This window comes from Anomalospiza imberbis, chromosome 10 (genome assembly GCF_031753505.1).
Source record: "Anomalospiza imberbis isolate Cuckoo-Finch-1a 21T00152 chromosome 10, ASM3175350v1, whole genome shotgun sequence".
NCBI lineage: Eukaryota > Metazoa > Chordata > Aves > Passeriformes > Viduidae > Anomalospiza > Anomalospiza imberbis.
The window spans coordinates 15,704,473-15,727,927 of NC_089690.1; the positions used below are offsets into that span (position 1 = coordinate 15,704,473).

The 23,455-nt window shown below is 41.2% G+C and overlaps 1 long non-coding RNA gene across 4 annotated transcripts; it reads right to left on the reverse strand.

Annotated features, from left to right (window-relative positions):
- Positions 1-1,908: 1,908 nt before the first annotated feature.
- On the reverse strand, positions 1,909-15,279 carry LOC137480029 (uncharacterized). 4 transcript variants are annotated; one of them, XR_011002668.1, is made up of 5 exons: positions 13,455-15,279; positions 12,224-12,275; positions 5,712-5,838; positions 2,581-2,851; positions 1,909-2,338 (listed from the first exon to the last, which is right to left on the reverse strand). It is a non-coding gene; the product is annotated as an uncharacterized lncRNA (long non-coding RNA). The 4 variants fall into 4 exon arrangements; XR_011002667.1 differs by adding an exon at positions 13,268-13,361 and having other exon boundaries at positions 1,909-2,851; XR_011002666.1 differs by lacking the exon at positions 2,581-2,851.
- Between the last annotated feature and the right edge of the window lie 8,176 nt (positions 15,280-23,455).

Genomic DNA, 23,455 nt, shown 5'->3' on the forward strand with positions numbered 1-23,455 from the left:
TATAAGAGCAGGAGTTGCCAAAAAATGGCAGTTCTTTTTATACATAAAGCACTTGGTTTTTCAGAATATGTTTGAGGATTTTCCCCCTTTTTTCCCCAAAACCTCCCACCAGGATAGTAATTAGTGATAAATCCACACAAGAAAATTCAGCTCAGAACTCAATATGTAACACTCCAAACTTGAAAGTGCTTTTATACTTCAGTCTTAGAATGTTTTAAGAAAACAGGGTCTGACAGACTACAACATTGTCAGTCAAAGCTTCCCTAAAATCAGAGATATGCTCAGGTCTAATATTTTCATTTCCAATTTTTATCAATAGCTGTTTTTAAAACCAATAACAAATAATTTTAAAATGTTGTGTAAACACAAATGGAGGCTCTCCTCAGTTAAGAAGTGCTTTGCTGGCTCTTGATTTTTATTTGTGTTTTATTCTCTCAGTTTAATTCTACCAGCCAAATAAATAAATAAGTATGAATTCGAATAAATATTAATCTCTCTGTGATGCATAGAAAAGCAATTGTATTGCTTTAGTGCAGGAGGCTGGGTTCATGCTGCAAGAATGAATGCTGCTTCTGCTCAGATGAATAAACAGATGAGAGGACTTCCAGCCCATGCTCCACCAAGAACAGTGGAAAAACATGCTCACAAAATTCGGAAATGCAGAAATAAGAAAAAAATTACATTTTCTTTTCAGCCTTTCCATTTTTTATTAGGAAGATACTAAGGAATTTTTTTAGAATGATGCCAGGAACTTTCAGGGAATGGTGCTGAAGTTCTATGCAGGAGATCAGAGAAGCTGCCTTCAGCATTCTTGGCAGCAGCTGTATTCCTGTCCTCCTGTGGCAGAGGTGGGTGTGTAAAAGTTGACCCAGACTGGATCTTCATGGCAGGTGGCCATTATTAAAAATATTTATTTCCTAGCATGTACCACTCACTACTATAAAGTTTTTACCTACATTATCCAACTTTCTTTTGCTGTTAATACTGGTTGTTATTCAGTCCCTAAGTCGTTCTTGGCTGCTCATAAAGTCTAAAAGGACCATGGAGAGGCAGAACTGTTCTGGGGCTATTCTACATTTCATTTCATTCAGTAATGAAATACCCCACCCCAGAAGTTCTGAAAGACAGACATATAATGGTAAGGAAACTTTTCTTCCCCTCCTGTTGCAGATACAGTGGCCCCATGGATCTGAGTCAATATTTCTGGAAGTATCTGTTTTGTACCAGTGATTGTGCTCCTTCTGAGACCTCCTCAGACCCACAATTCTATCAGACAGCTCTGCCTTCAGCTTTCTCCTCCTGAATGAACTGGCTCTCTTGAGCTTTTCTGATTTGCTTGGTAGCTTTATGAAATAATGCCTTTTAGACTGTATTAAATAATACTTCTATTTTTTAAAAATAGAAGTAATGTCTTTTATACTGAATTAAATACATCTGAGAATTTTTTTACCAGTTCCTAAAGCAGGAAGACACAGCAGTTAATACAGTTCCTATTCCAAATGCTACCCTGTCTCCTTGTTTTGTCAGAAAGATTTATGAAGGAGAGCAGGGGTCATGCACATTGCAAATGTGCTTCTGCTAAAGCAGTGTATTCCTGGAGGAATAAACACAGACAGTGCTGAATTACTTTGTCATCATTAGAAATTGTCAGAGTCCCATAATGTTCGTGAGAGCAGACAGGTTAGAACTGCACAGACCAGAAAATAAATGCTCACACTGAAAAATACATGGAACTCCTTAGTCCAGTGCACACAGCTTTCCTCAGCTGGGAGGAATGAGTGAGCTGGGCTGCTGAAAAGGAGTGCAGGTTTTAGCTGCTTCAGTGCCTGAGGAGGGAGGTTTGCTTGCAAAAAGACTCTCCTTGGTGTAATAATTTCTCAGTGAATGGCTAAGGAACTTTTCTTTTGAGAAAAACTGCTAAGTATTATTTATAATTTTCCAGAAAATGAGGAAAACAGTCTTGTAAGTATAAATGGATCATTTCAGTGCCCCAAAGGGAAGTTTCTATGCTTCACTTTTTCTGAATGTGAAAATGGGATGTGGTAATCACTGTCATGTTTAAAGAAGCATGAAGATAAATCATTCATTTGGCAAATATATATCAAATAAATGCTAGTATGTTCTTGTTGCCTCTTCTTCCTTATCTGTAAAGTAATTGCAAATATTAGCTTGAAAAGTTTGCTTTGCTCTTACAAGATTAAAAGGTTTTACTTAGCCACTGTCTCACTCTTGGATGATGGTCCCTTACACTCCACCAAGGCAGACGATCTTGAGGCAGTGGTGCTTGCTGGGAATGTGACTGCACTGCTCTGCTGGATCATCTGGCTTCTTTTTCTCTCTGAAAAATATATGTACCACAGTGTAAATTGCTGCCACATGCTGTAATTAGTAGCAATGACATACTGCAATTAATACCAACACCGGAAATTTTAATGGGCAACATTAGCTAAAAAACCTGTAGTTTTAAAAAATAATCTTTCCCGGATTCTAGACTGAAATAATTCATTCTGAGTGATGTTTTCCTGATATCCAGCAATAATCTAGACAAGAGAGTTGTTTCATTTATAACTGATGCCTCACAGCTTGAAGACTAAAGTGTGCCTGCCTCCAAGTCTTTCTTTGCTGCTCACAGTTCCAAACTCCTGATTTGTTTCCGTTAAGACTGCAGTAATCCTTTGTAAATCTTCGTGCTGTGTCACCCCTCTGAAGGATATTCAGAGTGTTCACATTTCCTTTCAGGACAGAGACCCTTTCTCTTGTCCTTTGCTGTCTAACCTGCATTAGCCAGGTACAGAGTGGGTTTGAATGTCCAGGGCATGTGAAGTGCAGCTCCTTGGGCCTTTCAGTGTCCCTGTGCAGAAAACAACATTTCACTTCTCTGTCTCCAAAGCAACTGAATTTTAACTGACACAAGTGCTATATCCACACAGGCAGGGCAGGTAAGAAACATGCCTTGCTGAGGCTGTGTGTTCAACCTCCCTGATACAAAGAGATCTCCTTCCTCAGGTTTGCCAAGAGCCAGCACAAATGTTTATGGACTCTAAGGCTTTAACTGAGTAGCCAGTAAAATAATTTGTTAGGATAAGTGATTTCAGTTGGGAGGGACCTACAATGATCATCTAGTTCAACTGCAACATTTTCTGATGCAATTTCCACTCAGTAAAAATTCAGATATTTAATTTTACTTTATTGTAATAAAAAATTTCCCCTATATTTTTGGAATATATTCACTGGAGATGGGGAAAGATACAAAAACATGACAGAAGAAAAAAAAAATAAAAAAAAAAAGAAAAGATTCTTCACAGTTTACTAGTAAGAATATAATATGTGAGATAAAACAGAATACCATGCTCCTGTACAATGGATTTTACATTTCTGTCCCTTTAGAACTTTTAAAAGACTTTGGGATTTGGGCACCAGTATGATTTCAATGTATCCATGAGGTGAAATATCAAACTTTTTTCTTTAACTACTCCTGGAAATATATTGTTCGCTCCTATACTAAGTTTCTGAGGAACAATATTATTGTCCAAGTCATAATCACCCAGAATACAACAAGTAATTAATTGTGTCAATAATTCTGGAATATTTGTTGTGTGTAAATGTGTGTATATATATATATATATATATATATATATATATATATATATATATAAGCACACGTACACACACATGTGCATCTTTGCTAATATATAGTAGAGATTAAGGTACAGAATCTTATCTGTAAGCCACTGCTACCAGCTCTGCCGTTTCCCCTAGACTCACAGAATGGTGTTGCCTTGAAAAAGCCTCCAAGGGAAGATATGTATTTATCATACTATTTTCACAGTTCTTGAGGAGCTTATGCAGATACGGCATGCAAGCACTCCACTTGGCCAACTATTTAGATCACTCCTGTCTGAGAATTTATTGGATTTCATGATTCTTTAGGTAACTAGAGCACCATCATGAAAATGAATACGGGTAGAGTTGAGCTCATCCTTGCCAGCTGCTAGGATGAGAATAAGAAATTGAAACCATGTGACCATTGAACAGGGTTACAGCATAATGCAAGAGGGAAAAAATAGAAAGAAAAAAAGAGGGATACTAACATAGAAAACCATGTATTTTGATAGTTTCTTGAAAATGTCTTTGTCCTAGAATCTGACAGAGCTCTCTTGAGGCTTGTTCTGTCACTGCACTGATCCAAAATAACAAAGAATGCAGCACTTAAAATACTTGGCTCATAGGAAATAGCTTACTAGTGCAGGAGGCAGGTTTCTCTTGTGCATTTTTCATGTCCTGCTACAAAAAGATCAAAACATTGTGAAGGATGTGTATTCAGTTGAGAAATGTTAAAAATGCCACTTCTGATCTAAGACATACTTTTGATATTATATCTACTGCACATCTAAAACTGTCAGGCTACAATGAAATTTGTCACCTCTATTTCACACTTGTATTGAGTGAGAATGTGACAATTGACCTCTAGTAACACCAAGTTTGACAATTCTTGTACATGTAAGTGTTACCAGAATGATTTTATAAACCAAGGCTGTCAAACACATCCTGTTGTAATCTTTTGGGAGAGAGAATGCTAAACTGTATTTTTAAGGCAGTATTTTTACTGTCTTACAACTCTCCTAAGGTCATATTAAATAATTTGCAATAAATTATTTTGTTAGGCAGAAAAGCTTGTCAGTGCTAAAACTAAGAATTGCTCTGTCAAGTTAGAGGTGCAAAAAAATCAAATTTGTAATTGAATCCGTGTATCCTTTCAAAATGAAATAGCTGATCTAAAAGCAAGCAAAGTGAAGTGTTTAAAAGTACAAGAGACAAGTGATATCCTGATAGCTTCTAACTTCAAAGCCGTGAAAGCATGGCCCAGGCTTGTGTATGGGATTCTGCAGTTCACTTTTCCCTTTTGCACTTTGGTATTTCTCCAGTCCACCTGAGCCAAAGGTTGGTGTCTGTTTGACTCCATTTTTACAGCCTGAGCTGAATTCTCTGCTTAAAATTGGGCATATGTCAGAGGACAAAGCTTAGCTGTGCTTTACATACATGCTTTACACCAAAACACCTTGTAAATGCTGAAAATAGTGATTTGGGGTTTTCTGCTCTATTCCCAATAGTTTTGGGAAAGCGTAGAAAAATGTCTAGATTGAATGCAAAAAGACTAAAATCCTCTTGCACTCACTGAAAATACAGAATTCTTACTGAGAGTTGCAAGGAAAAAGAACTGCCTTTGGTATGCTGATACAAACTTTGGGTAAAATCTAAGAAAATATGCAATTTAGCACAAGGCATTTTCCCTAGACTTTCCTATCAGAAAAAAATTATATTAATTAGGTATAAAAGGAAATTAATTAAGAAGAATGGGAAAGGAACCCCACAGTGTGCAGGGCATTGCTGGGTGCCAGCTGCCATTAGTGGAAAGCAATAAGCTGCACACCTGGACCATGTACTTCATGGAAGAAGGGGAGAGCAGTGGGAGACAAGTCACAAGCCACTGCATTTCCAGGTCACTCACTTGGTTAATTTTACAGTTTTCATCTGAAGTCAGAGCTCTGTATTTTAGGAGCTGATAACATTGTACAACTAACCTGATTAATGGGTGTAACTCTAGCTCAAGCCTTTAGGAGCCTCCATATCTCAGTGCATAATCTTTTTCCTTCTGCAGTCTGTCACCTGTCCACAGTGCCTAAGGACAGTCTAAACCAGGCTTCACTCACCTGCTGGCCAGTGCTTTGAGATCCTTTGTCAGAAAGCTCCTTCTGGCAGTTATTTATAGGTCAACATTTGGGTGAGCTAATTGCAGGCAGGACCCCTGGAAAGGTAACTAAACAGTTATTGCTCGTGCTGTGAGGAGAAATGATTATGTGACTTACCAAATCTCATTAATGTGCTACTCTTGGACATTTTGAATAAGCACTGCTGCACTTGGCTTGGGGGAAGGGCTGCTCTGTCAAAACTCCTGGTGAATGTCTCCATCTCATTAAATTGGGGGTGATATTACTATCCTCCTGGTGTCTTTTCAAAACTTTATTCTGAAATAGAAGTGTCTTAATCTCCCTTCCTTTTCAGGGAGTTTTCCTATTAGCATTGATACCTCACACAGGCTCACCTATTTGATACCAGTCAGACCCTGATTTCTGAATGACACTTTTACCTGACATTGCTGTGCTTTCTGGAGCTAAGCTCAGTTAATGTGAGCTCATTAGCAATACCTTCTCTATTCCACAAATTCCTCTTGGTACTGATGCTACCTTCTTGAGAGTGGACTGTGATCCATCCAGGTCCTTCAAATGACATGGGAATTAATCCTCCCCCTTGTGCTGAAATCTCTTGTTACCCAGATATTCTGGCAATTCCCTTCCCTCTGCTGTGATCCACAAACACCATATTGTGTCTGAGCCCCAACACCTGCTGCACTGGTGAACACCAAGGCAGGGCATTTCAGTCAGGGACTGACTGACTGATCTGTCTGAAGTAATGCAAAAGTAAAGGTTTTCAAGTTTGTCTTTCTAAGCTGCTTTGATGCTGACACTATGAATTTGCTTTCTCTTTGTTAATACATCCAATGAACTATAATTTTATCTTTACTCCTTGCTTTATAATAATCAGAAGCCATTTGCAGTTTGATAACATGAAGGATGCCAGTTGGACAGAATTGAAATTTTGCTTTAATTCAAACAGTTTTCCCTGTTAATTGTCATATGGTGTTTTGGAAAAGTCTGTTAGGTTTACATAGTTTTATTTAAGTTGTGTGTAACACTTGCTATGCTTGACTGTCCATTCACATCCATTCACATCCACATGCATAAATTCAGAGTAACTGTTGTAAAGCCAATGGGATTTTACTTACACTGAGTTGTAAGAGAAAGAGTAACTGCAGCTTCAAGGTTGAGTCTTCAATCATATTGACATCCAGTGGATTTGGCTCTATATCAACTCCTGCATTTCTTTAACAGGTATTAATAACCAGTTAATACAACCCAGTGATGGAAGTAGATGCCCCATACAGATTAAAAATATTAATCAGAGAGTAAAAAAAAGAAATCTTCTTTTAGCAAGAATATTTATCTACTTCACAATTAAGCTCCCACACAATTTTGCTCAGATTTCTTCTAAAAAATCTCTGTGTTTATATGTCAGTATTAGAATATGTTCAAGGTCAATTTACAATTCTAAAAGAACCCACATTTCTATAAAGCAACACTTACTGAGGGTGCTTAAAACAACTCTGCAATGATCACCTTTGGAGTATTAACTGTTAAGGAGTGTGAGTTTCTGATCTCAAGTACCATCTTCACAGCTTATGAATGTTCTTCGTGACTTATGGGCATGTACAGATGACCTCATTTCTGATCTGATTGTCCACCTTTAGCATTTGTACTTTCTGCTTGTTTGCTGTTGATAAATGAGTCCCTGTTAACAAGACTTGGTGAAATTAGTGGAACTCTTTTACTCCATGACTGCATACAAGGTTGAGTAATTGGGGGTCATTACTGTAGCTGCTAAAAGAGGAAACAATGATGTGGCAATCTATGTCCTGATGGCATACAGTAACCCGAGTGCCTATCAAAAATAGAAAAAGTTTAAATAAAAACAGTGCAACTCACAGGAACTGCACAGAGCAGATACAAATACAGGTTTTCCAGCAGGTGAAAAGTTGCAGTGGCAGACACAAGAAGTATGATTTTTAGTTTATCTATTGTTGAGCACAGGCCCAAACACTGTTGTAGTGTGCTGTAGCTGTAGTAAGAGACCATCCATTCAAAACAGCACTTCTACCAGCTCCAAAGGATGGATGACTTTTCCTTCTGGGGGACAAGAGTGTGTTGGTGTTTATCAATAAACAAAACTCAGGAATATTGCTCTGAAGGAGATATTGCATCCAATGGGCAATGGTTGCTTTCCAGCAAATAGCATTTTATCCCTAAGAGATGAAGGAAGTACTTTGACCAAGCACATACCCCATGATCTGTCAGATCTGCTCTGGAGAAACCCTTTCTTCAGGTGCTCGTGTTCCCTCCAGAGCAGATGAGGGGCAGATCGCTTCCATTCTCCCACATGCTTTGCCATTATTATCCACAGGTTGTGCCTCCAGAGATAGTGTCTTAAAACACTGCACTGGGAAATGAAATCTGTAAGGTCACTTTACCTCTCTTTGTCTGACAAAGAATTAACACTCCTGGTGATGCTGAAAATTTAATTTTGGCATCCTTGAAGTGAAATAGGGAGTGAAATGGGGTGGGAGAGGTGGGGGAAGAGCAGGGGGAGAGCATGGAGAATGTTTATTACCTTGTCCTTGCCAGAAAAGCTACAGGATAATCTTTCTGGGCACTATTAGTGGTTGAGGTGAACTGAATTTGTGGCTCATAGTCACTTGCTTATTTTGGAAGTGTATCTGAACTCATATATTTTGGAATAGAGTCCAAGACGCCACTTCTGGCATTTAAATCCCGTAATGAATCACAAGTTGAGGATATGATTCAATATCTTAAATTGCATTATCAGATTTGTGACTCATGGTTAATGACACCAAGTCTGGCAGGGTTCTCAATGATGCCTTCAGGAACAACAATTTTTGGTCATTTTTCTTGTGGTCAGGAGGTGAAGGTGGTGTGCACTGGGGTCACAGAGCTCTGTTACTGCAGACAACCAGTGTGTTGCCAAGGAAGGGCTGTGTTTGCACTTGCAAAGAGCTATTCTCCCTAACTCTCGCTAGCAGTTCCACACGATAGCAAGAATTTCAAAATGAGGTACTCTCAAAATATGGCATGTGTGCTATTCTGTGTATATATTGTTGTACATAACAGTAAAAATTCTTTTTATCCCTCTGTCTCCTCTGCTTCTCAGGGTACATATCAGCAGAGAGGCAACACTTAGACTCCCCTAGTCTTTGCACCAGCATCCTGCTGTAGGTATCATTCCTTGCTAGGCTGACCTATATCCCTACATGCTCCAGGACTGTGTGCCTGGCAGGAAGTGCAAGAGACAATGACAATTGCCAAATGACAATGTCTCAGATGTGTGCTGCACAGCTAGCAATGGCTGCACTAGCACAAGGTGCTGGGGATCCAAGCTTCTTAAAGCAGGTTTTTCTAACAGGAAGACAAAATGAAAACCAAGAAAAATAGCATTTTTAAGGAAGGAGATTGAGGAATAATCAGCTGCAACTGTGGGTACTCACAGTACGCCTTGGAGGAAACTCAAGTGAAGAGGAAGAAAATGAACTAACTATTCATAATATAGCCAAATTAAGGAAGTCTTTGAGTTACCTTCACAGTCCTTTTGCCAATTTGAGAGGAATTATGCTATACCCAATGGTATCAAAGGCTGTGCTGAGATCCAATCTACAGCAAATACTCATTTCCTAGTTTTCATTGCATATTTATTTATCTTTACAACATAACCACAGGAATGATTCCCTGGTCTCTCTAAGGACTACTCCACATTAAAACTATAAATGATGCTGTAAGTCAAGTATTGTAGACAATGTCTGAAAGAATATGAACAGAAAGAAATTGTAAACAGCCCCTTTCTTGTGAACTTTGTCTACAGATGCTGACAGACACAAAGTCATTCAAGTGGCTTTGCTGCAAGAAGGTCTCTGAGATCTTAAGGTCACAATTTGGGTAACACTATTCAGCAGAAGACAATGTGCTCCTAAACCTCCTTAGATGATTCAGACACTAAATAGTGCCACCCACATCTGATCTGTGTTTGGCTGAACTGCCAAAACATTAAAATCTGTGAAGAAAGCATCCTACTGAATTTAAAGTGGGTGTCCTGCTCTGAGAGAGCTGTTCTTAAGCCAAACACTCCAAGCTGGGGGAAGCCTAGGACAACTCAAAGTCTGGAGTAGGTAGTTAAAGTGGAAGTTAAATAATTTCCTCATTGCTGACTCCGGTTAAATGCTAAAAGGCACAAAACTAGTGTGTGAAGTAGCAGAGGACATGCAACTTGGGAAATTTTCCACTTCATGTCATTTCAGTAGAAGGTCTATTCTTTCAAGATGCTACAGACTAGGGTCCTAAGGCAGCAAAGCACCAACACCCCTCATGGATGGCAGACCTAGTTTATTCTGATTCTTTCAGCTGCTAGGTTTTCTCACAAGTATTCTTGTGCTTTCTTTCCAAATGGCCAGTGAGGCTCAATGAAGCCACAAAGCCACAAAAACCTCTTCCTTTCACTCCTTCACTAAAGCTCTGCTCTCCTTACCAGGGATTTGGTGGCAGTTAATTTCCCAGTGCATGAGGGCTGTTGCCATCCACAATGATCAAACATTGGCTCCTGGTTTCTGTGTGATGCTCCTGCTTCACGGACCCATATAATCTGTGATTGTAAATGCAACATGGCAGGAACGTTCAATTTCTGTTCACAGCCAAAAACTAAAATCATTGTCCAGGAAATGGCTCCTAAGCATAGCAGTAACAAAACTACCATGCTCATGTAGCAACATTAAGAATATCCTGAGCAGCCCTGAAAGATTGGGAAGAGGCTGATCCTGAAGAATAACTTTTTTGTAGACAAACATGAGCAAACTGTATGTGCCTCAAGCAGGCAGGAGGGAGACCAGGTTGGATACAACAGGTAATTATGATGCATTACTTAGATTTTATATCAGGAATTGTTCTCATTTCTTTCTGCTATATTATAATCCCTTTACAGATGCTCAGGTAATATTTAGCTTCTCTGTCTTGGGCATGTCTGAGCGTCACACAGTCTTAGTGTGAAAGAAAGATATTTTAGCATCATCATCTAACATATTGGTTTACTTTGTCCAGGCTGGATAAAACGAGTCTAAACCCAAACAAGAGGTGCCACACGTTCAGTGCTTTCTCTGCTGTGAAGCAGTGTTCATTTTTCAGATGCAGATAGAACAGATGGGCTTGGTGACAGCTTGACTCGGATACACACTTTGAAAGCTGTGCATTTATCTGGAGAGGAATTGGTTGGTTTTGTACAGACTATCATTTTGCATTTACACAGATCTCAACCTTCAATTTGTGCTCTTGTTTAGGAAGAAGCACTTCAGTCATAGGAACCAATTACTGTGGTTATTGTAGGCTTGAGGTTTTTTTTAATTAAAAGAAACATTTTTGCTATTTACACCAGTAGTAATAGTGAAAATCTGGATGTGAAAATTTTCTGTTGAAATCATGTATTCACTGGGATTCTCTTACATCCCAGACCTGGCACATGTTTTTTCTTTCAACATTCTTTCTCCCATTCCTAAAATGAGCTGCCAGTCAACCTCACTTTTATACATGTACCCTTCCAACAGCACTTGTCTAAACTAATGCTTTTCTTTAGCATAACAACAATTAAAAAAACCACCAAAACTCAAGCACTATATTATAAACCTAATACACCTGCATCATGGGCAATTTGTTTTAGTTTTTGCCCTGTTTATTTCAAGAAAAAGAATGCTCAGATTTGTGTTCCTCTCAGGAGAGATAAAATAAAAAGAGTATTAAAAAGTAGTGTCACTATACCACTTAAAGGGGAGCCAGGATGTTCTCTTGTCTCCACTTGAATATCAAGTCTTTGACAGTAAGATAGGGCTAACAGTGATTTCTCTCCTGGCTTTTTCATATTATCATATTTAGTTGCCACGCTTGCAATGCAAACCCATCTTTTCAACATACTTTCATTCTGAAGAGCTTAAAGCCTCCCTGTGGCATTTTATTTACCATCGCACCAGTATTGGGAGGAGGTCATTCCTCTCATTAAGATATATGATATGAAAAGAAAATGCAAAAGAGAAAAGCACAAGAACAGCAAGAGTTCTATTCCCACAGACTTTGCAGTTTTTCTAAGCATTGTCCCAACCTGCCCCCAGGGAGCTCCAGGGAATATGATGCATCTATTGCTGCTGCTCTTTTGTCCTCTGACACTGATCTGTTGCCCAATAAAATATCTCTCAAAGGACAGCACAGTATCACAGCTAGTTTAGAACCTGAGAAAACCGGCTTTTTTGCATAAACAGGCTCTGTCTTCCCTTTGTCCTTTTAAGAAAGGTACCCAAGGATACATTTTTATGGTATTATCTGCTAAGCAGTGCCCTCCACTTTGTGCAAAGCATAATCAGAGGGTCATTAACACAAGTGAAGGGCATCATATAACATAATATCCTCTGGTCAGCCACCTATTTTACGTACCTTTGTACTTGTCTGAGTAGATTAGGTAAAGTACAATAATTTTTAAAGAAAGAATTTCATACAAAGAAACTAACTTTCTTTTGTAGTTTCTCTGTTCTTTCTCTGTCATGGATCTGCTCCCTCCTACTGTAGTGAAAAGGGTACATTAAAATTAATATTCTAAGCTGGGGTTTTCAAAGCAGACTATGGCAGTAAAGTGTCCGAAAGCCACTGACATTCAATGGGAGCTAAGTCCTTAACCTCTTTGAAAATTCTTAGCCCAAATCCATTAAGTATACTTCAAAGAGATAATATTCACAATTCCAGGAGTAATTTTCCTAACAGCCTTTTAATCTCATTTCTGACAGGCCCGTCCTCCCTAGATCCATGCCCCCTGTTGAGGTACAAAACCAAATTGCTTCCATGTCCCTTGTAATTCAGACCTCAGCTTTAGCTCTGGTTCTTTTGAGGCATTTGTTTTTATATTTAATGACATACAATAATTTATGTCTAGAAGACACAAAATGGGATTCTGCAATATTGCTTTTCTATCTCTATCTAGTCTCATCTGTCATTACACCTCTTATAAATGGGTGTAACTGGGGCTTTGTAAACACACACCAGTTCACCCAGATATTTTGACTTCTTACTGTGAAAAGTGAATTCCCATATTGTGTTTTTTTGTTTATGGTCACTTGAGATATTTTGACAATAACTAATTCATCTTTACCAGTCTACATCCCACTTTGTCAGCCTTTCCTTCTAAAACACAGTGCAACAGCAGTCGTGACTTGTCACATCATTTACTTCAGTCATTTATACTGATTTTTCTCCTCACACACACCCCAGCAATCATAATATGAGAAGACTTCACTGATTAAATGAATCAGGTGCAGAAAATGTGATCTGACCAGAATTTTTGCAATTAGTGATACAAATATCCTATCAGAAGGCAGATTTTAGTTGCACTGAAAGTCAAAGGATGCTGTAGTAACAAGCCCTTACTGAGAATCTGCTACACTACATTGACACCTTGTGGCTGGTTCATCATAATGCAAAGTATTCACCCAGACTAGTAGGAATAAAAGTGAGTAAAACGTAAAACCTGTGGGGAAAATATTTTAATTTAAAATACTCACAGTGAATGGGAGCCTGATGAAGGGAATTGATCAAGATCCACTTTAAATCTCAGTCTGATCCCAGCCCAAACTCAAGTATATATGTTCTTCAGTGCTGAACACAGAACCAAGACTTATACATTTCTGATTTTCACTACAATTCAGATCTCTGTGGGATCCAGCCTTGAAGTGTGTGCCCCAAGCTTACCTCAGGCTGCCCTTCTCCAGCTGACAGGTTGTATTTCATCTTCCACAATAAAGATAGTGGAATAAAGAATGAACAGATTTTGTTGCAACGGTATCTGCTGACAAAATAGAATGAGATGAAAATTACATTTACAGAAGGAAATGCAAACTTTAGAGTGTGTGTGTGGAATAACACTCTAGAAAGGTCAAACAGAATGAAGATGCAGCATGAGCAGTCTTTTTCCGCCTGCCCGATGGAGAGGAAATGGCACAGTGCAGGAAGCCTGTTTCAAACAGGCAGATGGGCTGTGACATAAACCCGAGACAGCTCATCTGCTCAATATGTAATCATCGTATTTGAAACCATTTTCCTACAATCTTCCTGAGAAACACAGAACTACCATGAATTCACACAGGAAAGGAACTGCTGAAATGTTAATAAAGGGAAGGATTTGAAAAGGATTCAGATAAATCACTTACAAAGAGTGCTCTGGCCAGCAGTCAGTGAATCACTGAGCAACATTGAATGACTTCTCAGGAAGACTAAATCCATCATATGAGCCTACCCATCCCCAAAACCGATTAAATGTGCTTTGGTTCATTCCTTTACAAACCTGGGGACTTCCTGTATCAGTCAGTGCCATCACATGAAACTAAAGTTAATTGTTTCAGTGACTAACCACACTTGAATCATGACTTTGGTGTTCTGTGGGCAAATACTCTTCCACAAAATAATGGCTAGTTATCCAGTTTTTGAGAATGGTGGAACTGGACAACAGGGAGCTCCTCCTTTCTCCTGCTTATTTTCCCTTGGAATAATGAAATGAGGCTGCTTGGAGGCCCAGCTGCTGCCTTGGCAGAGGTGTCAGTCACCCACAGCTGGAAAGAGCATTCACACCAGGATCTGTGGTGTTGCTCTGGTGTCTGTGGACCTTGAGCACTTCTGGGATGCCTTTGAGCAAGAATGGCTGAGTGGGGGGCAGCCTGCATTGACAACAAGGGCCCAGTTCCAAAGTCAAGGATATGAAAGGGAGGAAGAAGAGGGCAGGAAGGGTGCCCGGACTGACTCGGTCTGCACCCATTTGTATCTCTATCCAGAGCTCCACAATGATTGTTTTGAGGTTCAGACAGTTTAAGGGTCATTAATTTCCTGTGTCTAATTTTATTAATTAAGAAAATATGTGGTCCCTGATGGTCTTTTGGCCACATGGGAGTAGACAGTAACACAATTCCATGAGGATGTGGTTAGGAGTTGAGTGATCTGTGGCTCTGCCCATGGGAGAGCTTCCAGAAAAGCAAATATCTGCTGGATAAACCCTGCCTCTTGCCATGGATCTCAGCCAAGTAGCTTCAGCTTAAGGATAGCTATTAACATTAAACAACCTACAAAATTTTGTTAGTTCAAATTCCAGTAGAGTTAAATGATGATTCTTTAAAAAGAATTACAGTAATCTATTCATTGCCATGGAACAAGATATAATTAAAGAAATTCCTCCAGCAATAACTCAATTACATATATTTTTGTTCTAAACTGGCTTTTAAATGATTCCTTAATTGAACAATTATTTACTCACTACAAAACTGTAACTCAATGCAATAAGTATCCTTAATACTGCCATGCAAGGCACTACTGGAGAAGAAACCAGTCTTTGAGAAGAGGTGTAAAGGCAGCATGTCCTAAACAAAACCTGAAACCTTGTGTCACTGCTGTTGGATGTAAATTGATTCTGAACTTCTCTCAGCTCTCCATAAACACTTATTGCCAGTATTCAGTGAAGGAAAAGACAGCTGAAATTACAGAGCCTTTCCCCTCTGAGTTAAAGAAGGCATGGTGTTTGGAAGAAGGTGAAAAAGGAATGGAAAATGTTCTTGGGAAGTCAAGAATCCTGAAGTCCAACAAAAGCTGCAGCTGCTCTCCAGAGTAGTGAGGACACTGCACATCCCAGTAGCAGGATTCTGTCCTACTCTTATATAGAAGTGATAAGTAAAACCTGCTGCATTACAGAGCAACCCAGAGCTGGGGCCATTCCATGTGTTCTTTGCATTAAAAGTAGTTTTCAGTCTTAGTAAGCTCTTCAATAGAATTCTTCTTGCAACACACCCAGACCTCTTCATCATAGCACACTATTCCCAGCAGCTAGTTTGCATAAATGCATTGTGATTTGGAGACTGAGGTAAATTCACTTACATACCTGTGAGCTGTCCTATGTCTGTTGTCCTCACCAACTGTTAAATTTCCTAGAGATTTTAGTTTTTAAATTTACTAAGCCAGAACAACCAAGAAATATATTCCAGGCCACACAGAAAGTCTGTGTTAGGGAAGGTATATCAAGGTAATGCTCTAAATACAGCCAAGGTTCCTTTTTTATTTTTTGCTCTTCTCTATAAAGAACCTATGGAATCTTTTCACTCCCTTTTAGATCCCTGCCTTCCTACCCTTTGGAATCCTGCCCACATCCCTTCCTGCCTACCAGATATTCTCACATCCCCTCTGCTCTGCTCTTCAGATAACTACAGGAGTGAGCACAGCAGCTGCCTGGATGACAGCCATCAACCCAGCCCTCTCTGCTCTGTGGTTTACCCAGCTCTTGCAATGAATACATACTGACTCATGAAAATGATAACAGATGTGAAAAAATTACAGCTTTACCACCTGTTGCTAGTGTAATGGATTTAATTACTGGCAGACAGCTTGAATTATTTTGAGGTCTTTTACAAAAGAAAGATTTCTTTATCCCCCGTGGGAGATCCTTGTTGAGAAAATTGTGGTTCCATAAAGGCAATTCACTACAGGGGATAACCCTGCACCACAAAACCCTCTGGTTCCATACAGATTCCTCCCCACCAGGAATTTTCCTTGCATCTGATGTCTTAATTATTTCTTTGCCTAATTGACCTGATGAATTTCTCTCAGTTATACAGTTTCAAACTGTCCTTAAACTGACCATAATTTCAGAGTTGCTTTGCCCACCACACTGGTATTCACCCTTATACTGATGGGTGTTTTGGCTACCATCATTCACAAAAAGAGAAAGAGCAGTAAAACTCAAGCCATAGTCACTCCAGGTACTCATTGCAACTGGAAAGATAACTGCAAATACATCCTGTGTGGGCATTTTTTCATTACAGCTCTGACCTTGTTCAGTGAAATTGTTTCTACTCAACATCTGCATGGGTATCTGAAAATTTCTGTATTGCTACTGATAAATGTGAGACAATGGATTTAATTGAGCACTAGTATGGCTCAAGCTAGATTCTATCTTCAGTATGTGCTTGAGGTTGGGAGACTGGGAAAGAATATCCTTATTTATAGCATGATGTCTGCTGAGTGGCCATTGAGTTTAAGAGGTTAAACTGAGCTTCTTGATTATGGATTGACCTCAGAGTATCCAGTCAGAGAAGGCAGAGGGCAAGTTGGAAAAGGAAGATCTTGTGCTATGCCCTTTATTCACTGGTGGGAGAACTTGATCTAAGATCTAGACCTGTTTGAAGAAAATTTTCACTGAGTCCATGCTATCTGCATCAACTGAAAAGGTCAATGTGGGCACTCATAGTTTCTCTCTGGTTAGGAAAAAAAAAAATAAGGCAACACCTGCATGCACAAGAAACCACTTTCTGCATGTTGTAACACAAAGGTTCAATGAGAAAACAGCCAGCATGAGACAGAGCACTTGTGGGTATGTCTATCATACAGAAAAGTACCACTGTGCAAACAGCTGGCTTCAAGACACCACTATAGACATACTGCCAATTTAAAATATGCTTGCTTAGTTAAGTGAGAGCTGCTGGAAGAGTAGTAAATGGCAGAAACATGTGACCCCAGAGACAAGGAGAAAGGAAAACAGGGAACCAGCAAAAAGGCAAGCAACAGAAGTGGGTAAAAAATGCATGCTCAATCTCAACACATATGCTGCTGAATTTTTACCAAATAAGAGCTAGAAGAAAGAAAGTAGAATCAAATGGAAGAAAAGGAATGGGAAAGCAAAATGTAAAGAAGATGTAGTCTACCTCCCACCTTTCTCTCACTTTTTCTCTCCAAGACAAATTTTATGCATAGAGTGGTGTATTTAATTTTCTTTAGCATCATTGTCAGATATGGTGGATGGTTATTTGTGCCATCATTATCAACTTGGTCTTATTGACTGCAGTCTGCAACTCAGATTTTGCTTCTCTTTTGTCTAGTAAGCTCTTCCCAGTCTTTTTTTTTTTTCATTATAGGACCATCAGTAGTTGTTTTGTGTAGTTAAAAAATGGAAAAATTGAGAGAGAGAGAGAGAATAAAAGAAACATAGAAGGAAAAAAGGCTTCTTTAAATTCAGCTGTGTGCTCTTCAGGAAGCTGATCACTCCTCCTGAAAAGAGATATCAGGGGTTGCTTAGCAATAGAAAGATGGCATCCTGCCTGTCAGATGGCCCTTTTCAGATGATTTCCTAGATAAGTACAATAATTGGAGGGAAGCATCTTTTGTGGCTGGCTGCCCCTTGCAATGTCTAGGTTAACACAAGGAGAAATGCTATGCTTCAGCTACTGTGCTGCAGCTGCAGGCATCTCTTTTCTGGGGAATTAGAATATAACAGTACGTGATATTGATTTACTTAGCATTATCTTCAGCTAACATTATTTCTAAAATATTATTTTTAGTCCTATAAAGACATATTTAGGAATGGCTGCCATCTGTCCAGACATAACAATACAGAAAGTAAGTGTTTCACTAATGATCAGGAACTAAAGTTACTTCTTCTGAAAGAGGTTGTTAAAAGGCTAATTGCCCTAGGCAAGAACATATAATACAACAAAATTTCTAATGGGAAAACCGACACGTGAGCACATTTGTCTAAGTGTGAGTTCAGGAATTTTCGTAATTCCAAGTGGTGCCTGCTCATCATTTTGCTGTCACTGTTACAGCCTCCTTAATTTTATTTCTTTTTCTCCTCTTTGTTATCACAGCGAAAGAGCACCGAAGTTGCCCCGCAGAGCTGCATTTCTGCGTGTGGCCATGCAGTGGCACAGGAGACCAGGAATCTGTAGAATGTGGTGCTTCTGAGGCAGGAACGGCTCAGGTGCGAGGCTGGGAGGCTGACAGGTGAATGCCAGCTCCCCGAAAGGCCGGGCTGGTGGCACGGCAGCCCGCGCTGCCCGTCCCTGCCCGGTGGAGCCGGGCGCGCTGCCAGGGGCACCGCGGGCAGCGACAGCGGCAGCGACAGGGACCGGGGCAGCGACAGGGACCGGGACAGAGACAGGGGCAGCGACAGGGGCAGCGACAGGGACCGGGACAGCGACAGGGACCGGGACAGCGACAGGGGCAGCGACAGGGACCGGGCCAGCGACAGGGACCGGGCCAGAGACAGGGACAGCGACAGGGACTGGGGCAGCGACAGGGACTGGGGCAGGGACCGGGACAGCGACAGGGACCGGGCCAGAGACAGGGACCGGGCCAGCGACAGGGACCGGGGCAGCGACAGGGGCAGCGACAGGGACCGGGCCAGAGACAGGGACCGGGACAGGGACAGCGACAGGGACCGGGCCAGCGACAGGGACCGGGCCAGCGACAGGGGCAGCGACAGGGACCGGGCCAGCGACAGGGACCGGGGCAGGGACAGGGACCGGGACCGGGACCGGGACAGCGACAGGGACCGGGCCAGCGACAGGGACCGGGGCAGGGACAGGGACCGGGACAGCGACAGGGACCGGGGCAGGGACAGGGACCGGGGCAGGGACAGGGACCGGGACAGGGACTGGGGCAGCGACAGGGACCGGGGCAGGGACAGGGACCGGGACAGCGACAGGGACCGGGGCAGGGACAGGGACCGGGGCAGGGACAGGGACCGGGACAGGGACTGGGGCAGCGACAGGGACCGGGCCAGCGACAGGGGCAGCGACAGGGACCGGGGCAGCGACAGGGACAGAGGCAGGGGCAGCGACAGGGACAAGGAACAGGACAGGGACAAGGAGCAGGGCAGGGACAGGGATAGGGGCAGGGGCAGGGGCAGCGACAGGGACAAGGAGCAGGACAGGGACAAGGAGCGGGGCAGGGACAGGGATAGGGGCAGGGGCAGGGGCAGAGGGAGGCAGGGCGCTGCCCTTGCTCCCTTTGCCCTGCCCCTGTGCGCAGAGCTGGCAGGGACACTGTTTGTGGCACACCGTGCTCCAGCTCCTGCAGGACCCACCTGGCCCGGCTGCCGAGCGGGGCAGGGCCGCTCACACGGGCGTGCCGGCCCGGCTTGCGTGGCTGAATGCTTCGGCTGAGGCGTTCCCTGCTGGGCTGGTGGCACTCTGCGACAGTTCTGGCAGGCCTGCAAAGCCTTGTGCCTGCTCTGGGAAATGGCAGTCATTTCTGTCCCTGCTTGGGAAAGGCTCGGAGTGCCCCGTGCCCCATTTACCATCTCTGTGGGTATGGCCTCCCTCCACTGACCAGGCTCCTGCATTCAGAATACCCATTCCACACCTGGTAAGGAAAAGATGTCCACGGGTCCCCAGTGCTCATCCTTGGTACACACTGGAACCATCCTCGGGGTAGATCTTCCTCGGGTGTCAGAGGAATGGAAGAGCTGTGTCATTCAGGTGAGGAGGACAGTGTGATGAGGACTCTGACCCTTCCTGACGTCCTGGAGACTGCAGCAATAGCGTGGCTGCAGAGCCCTCAGTGCACTCAGGACAGCACTGGCGAGGTCCCTGTAAATATATAAAGGGAAGATGAGTCCACTTTGTGCAGCCCATGCTGGGATGATCATGCTTTCTGTACTCCAAGGGATATTATGCCTCATACTTGGATCATTTTCACTAAAGGACCCATTTCTTCCCCTTGGTGGTGCCAGCAGCAGGGAGAAGGGGGAAGTGTCTGCATGAGAATACTTAATGCCTTTGGCAGGGTTTTATTTCAGGCTTTTAGATCTCCTTGGCATGAATGAAACAGGTTCAATTTTAGAGTTAATCTTGGGTTTTAAAAGAGAGCTTTCTTAAAATTTTCCTAACTCTAAAATTTAGAAGGGACCTAAAACTGCAAGTCAAAATCAAAGGAAAAAAAGCTGAAAGGAAACACTGAATTCTGACCCCTTCCATTGCCAACATCATCCCTCCTGCCTCTTCCTTTAACCAAGAGGAGACACCCAGGAGTTTATTTTGAAAGCACAGACACGTCATCCCTAGAGCACAAAAATAAATTAAGTGCCCAGGCTTTGGGGCTATTTATTCTGGTACAAAGACTGATAAAATGTGTAACTACACAATTAGCTGATTGAAATTACCCCTAATGATAACCTTAATGCCAGGAACTTCATTCCTTCATTCCTTTACAGTTAAACCCTTGTGCTCAGAGACACCACACACATCCCATCCTAGGGAGCCAGTCATGACACATGGGTAAGGACACACAGATCCTCCAGGTGGCAATACAGCCATATTTTCCTTTTTATTTTTTTAATCTCAGAATTTGAGAGAAAAGCTGCTTAGATTCTGGACAGCGAGAGCTTATGATTTAAATTTATCTGTAAATATTGCATATCTTTACACTATTTATTTATAGTGACAACTATTCAGTGTGTGTGCATATATATATCTATGTATGTTCATCTATTTAAAACATATGTCTTTGTGTATATACATAGATGTACCCACATCTACTTCCCACTATAGCTGTGCAAGCTACATGTCTGCATTCTGCTCTGCTCTGCCTCAGCTGAACTCTGCTGCAGATGAAGGAGGAAGATGTCCTGATGAGAAGGAACAAAGAGGGATGGCAGCAGTTTAATTTCTAATTAATTAATCCATTAATTAATCCATCCAAACACCTGACATTGAAGCAGTCGTGTTTAGTCTCTGCTGAGTGTCTGATCCAAAGACAGCTGCAGCCAGTGTTGCAAGGGAGAATGATCCCAACCGGGTGCTCCAGGGGAGATGGTGTCCCAGTGTTTTGGCAGTGGAGACCCCTCTGGATGTGCAGGGTGGCACCTTCCCTCCCTCACCCTTCTCCATGCTCCTTTCTGCCCAGCTCCAGAGCCAGAAAGCAGGGAGATAGGCTAAAGGGAAATCTGGCTGGGACAAAAAATTAAAAGGAGACTTCTCTTTGCATCTTGCTACTTGTAAAACATACAAGTGTGAGCTGAAAGCAGGTGCAGCACTACTGGACTAAAGGAAATGCAAAATTTAAATTAAGTTATTCCTTTGCAGTGTACAGTTTGTCTTGGCTGTACTCACACTGAAGTGGATCAGGAATTTTTCCAATGCATTCTAGCTTCCATAGCACTGTAAGGTACATCAGCTGCAGTTTAGATTTGGAAAAACGAATGAATGACAAAGCATTATTACCATGAGTTTACTTCTTCCCATAAACCCAAGTGGCATAGTTAGCAGCATGCATATTTGCCTCAGGATGCCTTTTGGACTTTGACATGCCTCCTGGCTGGCTCTCACCCGCAGCACACCGGGGTTTACATTTGCTTTCCTGAATCTTAGCTTTCTGCAGACACCCCAGAAATGTTCTGATTCACTGTCCCTGTGGCCCTTGCTGGTCGGTAAGCAGCCAATATCAGACACTTGTGGTAGAATATGGCGTTTACTTTGATGAATTAATAAATTATATAGCTGACCTAATATCTTCAAATATAAAAATGGAATTTCAGCTTGAACATAAAATGTAAATCAATGGTTGAAAAAATATTCCAAAATAGCACCACAGAAACCAGAGGAAATGAATTAATGTATAATTCAAACAGTTTAGCTAGGAGTAACAATTCTATTTTAATACTGTGAATGTTTCTAAATCAAAACCATGTTCTGATACTTGATTTCTTTTTCTTTAAGCCCATTTTTTGTTGTTGTTGAAGATATGAATAATAATTAAAAACAACAGTGAATTATGAAGCTATTAAAAGCTGAGATTAAAAATTAAATCATGGAAGTCATATGATTTATGTTACTGAGCTCCTAAGGCACATTTAAAGCAAACTCACTAAAAAAATCATGCTACTTCCATGTCAGCCATTTTATCCAATACAAACCTAATTTACTGAAAAGAGTGTACTATGTTCCAGTTAATACTCAGTTAAAAATTTAGTTTGTGGTACTAGTCAGTATATTAACTTCTGAGCCCTGTGTTGTTATCGGCCTCAGGGTGAAAACTATGTTAGAGCTTGCTAAAGATGAGTATTTTATCTCAAAGAAGGAAAGGTGATGTGTTTGCAAAGTCAGAGGTTATTTTTATGAGAAGTTCCACAGTCCATTTATGCAGCCCTTTTTGTGAGCCTGGGAGTGCCACTTGCCTATCATGGACTCAAAACTCAGTGCATGTAAGAGCTGATCAGATGCAGTGCCTGGTTGAGCTGGAATTGCTTTTAGGACCACAGAGCCACCAACACCCCCATCTTCCCTCAGCTCACCAATATTAGAGTTTATATATTACATATATGTAAACACCACAAGGGTTACAGCTCCAGTTAATGACCTCTGCCTAAGCAAGTTGTTTGGTCTGGCATGGTTTGAAGCTCCTGCCTTGATAGCCCAGAATGTTCATGCATTATGAACTGGATTTAACAATAGGATCTAATAGAAAGGAGTAATTAAATACCTAATTGCTATTGCATAAGTGCTTTGAAACCCTCCCATGCTCCAAATTTATGTAAACCACATGGGAGAGAGCCCTAGGCCCACAGTGAATTTCTTTAGGTTTTAAATAAGAACTTTAGAAATTAAGCTCCCACAGTGTTTCATTATTTTAATTGATGCAATTACTGTAAGAAACTGTAAGAAACAATATCATTAGCTCAGTTTCTGTTATTTATTTATAAAAAATTCAGGTGCAGCACAGTGATATTTCTGTTAGGCCTTCACATGACCCATCAATAAAGAAAAAATATTTAAATTACTCAGCAGCATTGAGACAAGGGCTATTACTAAATATCATCCCACTTCAACAGGCAAGCAGATAACTTTCTGTATGTTGATACAAGTGACATGGATATTTTGTTGAAATGCCATGATGCAGAAATAAAGAATATATTTGTTGTGGCTGTTTTTATTTTCTGGGAA